Genomic DNA, 3,580 nt, shown 5'->3' on the forward strand with positions numbered 1-3,580 from the left:
CCCTAACTTGCTCACCCACTCTTTTCTCTGGTGCAGCAGTTAGAACCAGTATCCCACCCTTCTACTTCTCCTCCTCAGATACAGCCTACATCTATCTCCGTAAAGCCAGCCAGAGTGTTCCAGAACAGCACCCACAGATGCAGTAACGTTTCAGAGCTGTGCCTCAATTCTCAAAGTGTTTACCACACAGGCAGTAGGGCCTGCGTTTGATCCCCAGATCACACGTAAAAAAAAATCAGGCTTGGAGCAGCACCTGGGTCATTTAATCTCTGGGCCACATCACAAGGTGACAGGAGAGAATAGACTCCTCGACCTCCACACAAACTCTGTCACATGTATGGCTCTATACACAAATATATCAAACTATATGTGTGTGTGGGTGTATAGATATGTATATGTGTGTGATATATAATATGTATGTACATGTGTATATGCATGCATATATGTATATATATGATGTATGTGTGTATATTTTTTTTAATCCAGGTATAGTGATACACACTTGTAATCCCAGCACTGGGAGGTGGGGATGGAATCCTTGGCACCTTCTGGCCGGCCGGCCAGCCTTCCTTACTTGGATTTTAGACCACCTATCAGAAGGAGCAGGGTGAATGAGTCCTGAGGAACAGCACCCAAGACTGGCCTCTGGCCACCACACACATGTATGCAAGCACACAAAACATCCATAATCCTTGGGCTCTGGATAAAGTATACTTTTATCAGTTTGTGACTTTAAAAAAAAGTGTTCTTGACCAGTATGGAAACAGCCGTGGTGGGGAGGTGGGTAGCAAATGAAGATGAAGCAGATGAACTGATTCGATGCTGGCATTTTCCACACCTCCTCGCTTGCCTCCGGCGCCTCACTCCGTCTTTATTTGCATCCCCGCTGTAAATGACTTCCATGGAACTCATGGGAGAAACAGTATCTGGGCAGCAGGACTGGTCCCAGACAGAGACCTGAGCAACAGGGACATCGGTGAGCCGGGGTAGAGGGAGTGAGGCTGCTCACCACACCAGAGGCGCGGGGCGGTCTTTTCCAGGGGCCAGCAAAGCTACCTACCAACCTTGAAAAACTAAGGTGGAGACCCCAGTCTGCCTCCATGCCGGAAATCACTTGCATGTGTATTTGGTGTGAAGATGGCTGTAAAGAAGGTAAGGAACAGTGACTGTGCGGGCGATGGGTGGGGCGTGAGACCCAAACCTGCTCCTGCTAGGTCCGCATTCAGAAACCCATGTAAAGGAGGAGAGTAGAGGGTGTCTGCAGTCGCATCTGCTTTCCTTGTGCTTGTTTCTTCTTAACTTTAAGGTCAAATTTGAAATGATCCTTTCAAGAAAATTACGGCAAGATAGGGAAATGGTTACACGTTTTAATTCACTGGGTTAGTGTGAGATTGTTTTCTTTTTGATTTTTAACCACATGCTTCCCTTTTCCTTGAGCTGTGACAGCTGCTAACACAGGAAGCATTCAGAAATATACAAGTCAGGCCTGCTGGCTCAGGACTGCATTCCCACTTCTCAAAGATCGCAAGTTCAAGGACACTGGAGAACTTTAAGACCTGTGTTGAGATAAAAGGTGAAAGAAACGGTATGGAGGCAGATGTGTATTGATATGCATGGATATGTATTGGTATGTATTGATATGCATTGGCATGTATTGGTCTGTATTGATATGCATTGATATGTGCATTGATATGTATTATTATGTATTGGCATGTATTGGTCTGTACTGATATGCATTGATATGTGCATTGATATGTATTGCTATGCATCGGTGTGTGTTGATATGCATTGATATGCATTGATATGTATTGATATGTATTGGTGTGTATTGATATGCACTGATATATATTGCTATATATTGATATGAATTGATATGTATTGGTATATATTGATATGCATTGATATGTATTGTTATGTATTGATATGCATTGATATGTAGCTCAGTGAGAGCCTGGCTTCTCTGAGGCCCTAGATTTGATCCCGAGTACTGCACAGAGACCACACATTTAAATGTCACTAGAGCATACAGAACAGGGCAACGATGCTATAGTGTACATGTTACCTTATGCATAATGGAATTTGAATTCAGAGCTGTGTACTCCAATCCTATTCTGGGACTAGCTGTGTCTTAGTCCTGTAACCATAACAACAGACTAACTTCTCTAGCTAGGTCCCCGAGGCCTTCCTGGTGGCTCTCATATCCACCATTTAGATATCTCATATCTAAATCTAAAGACTGATTTAAAGATCCTATCTATCGGGATTCCCCAAAATGCTGCATGAGGCATCATGATGCTGTATTATGGCATTTGGTAATCATTAACAAGTGTGAGAGATTATATTGGCAAAATACAAAACATTACCATATTCCTGTGACTAGACAGTAGCAGGGTGAGGCTGGAGAGATGGCCCAGGGGCTAGGAATGCTTGCTGCCCTCCAGAGGGGGATCAGTTCTTAGTACCCCATGGCAGCTCACAACCGACAACTCCAGTTCCAGGAGATTGAGTGCCCTCTTCTGGCCTCTGTAGACATCAGGCATGCACACAGCACATGCACTCACACCTATAAAAAGTAAATAAATATTTTTTAAAAATAGCATCAAGTACTATCACAGTAGCTAGTATATTAAAATTACACTCCATCCTAGCCAATGTAACAAGCTTGTCATGTGTCATATACCCCAACATGCAGCCCTTTGAGGTGACACTATTATCACCCGCAATGAGCAGATAAGGAAACCAGTGTTTACAGTGATTGACTGCGCCGTCTTTCCACAGAATTTCTAGGTGCCGGAGGCCACATCAGAACTCAGACCTGTTTCATTCTTCATATGTCCAGATGGGCCAAATTCTTGTCTTTCTCTCACAAACCTCAATATTTTAATATTTGAAAATATAATATGTCTCAATTCCTATTTCTCCTTTATTTAATTTTAAACAGGACTTGAAATGCTATACAAAGCAATGGCCTGCATTATTTTTTTATTCTAAGTACCATATGACCGGGCCCATTATAGTCAGGGGAAGTAGGGACCAGCATTGCCTTCAGGGGTGGGAGAGGGAGGCACAGAACCTAGTGCTTGAACTTGCTGGTAATGTACCCAGGACCAGTGTCTGGGTCTCTAACTTCCAAGTTGAGTATTTTCTACATTCCCTCTTGGGAAGGGTGTGAAGAAATACTCTGAGCCTGACCCATTAGCCAAATCGGTATACAAGGAAAAGTCATATTTACTGAGCAGAAAACATCACTAAGGATTTTAGTGAAGTTTTATATTTTAACTTATTTAACAAAGGTGCTTTCAGCAAATGGCCTATGCCCATCCTTCACACACCCGGCAAGAGCCTAGTGTGTAACAAGCATTCAGTATATCTGTTCAAGGAGGTAAGCGTTTATAGTTTGCAGGAGTCTCTCTTCTCTATTTTTCTAGAGAGGGGAGTGGAAAGAAGGTAGGTCGAAGGGGCAGAGAGGGAGGGAGAGGAGAGAGAGAGAGACAGGGACAGAGAGAAGCAGAGGAAGAGAAACAGAGACAGACAGAGACACAGGAGTGTAAACAGCCCCCAGGATGTAATGATCTAGACT

General features: G+C 43.4%; 1 long non-coding RNA gene across 1 annotated transcript in view; it reads right to left on the reverse strand.

Annotated features, from left to right (window-relative positions):
• The window catches only part of LOC116887706, a 4,532-nt gene extending 2,012 nt beyond the window's left edge, over positions 1–2,520 (reverse strand). Inside the window, exon 1 of the long non-coding RNA XR_004386234.1 lies at positions 2,364–2,520. This is a non-coding gene — a long non-coding RNA (uncharacterized LOC116887706). The remainder of the gene's footprint in view (positions 1–2,363) is intronic.
• Positions 2,521–3,580: the final 1,060 nt, after the last annotated feature.

This window comes from Rattus rattus, chromosome 1 (assembly GCF_011064425.1).
Source record: "Rattus rattus isolate New Zealand chromosome 1, Rrattus_CSIRO_v1, whole genome shotgun sequence".
Taxonomy (NCBI): Eukaryota; Metazoa; Chordata; class Mammalia; order Rodentia; family Muridae; genus Rattus; species Rattus rattus.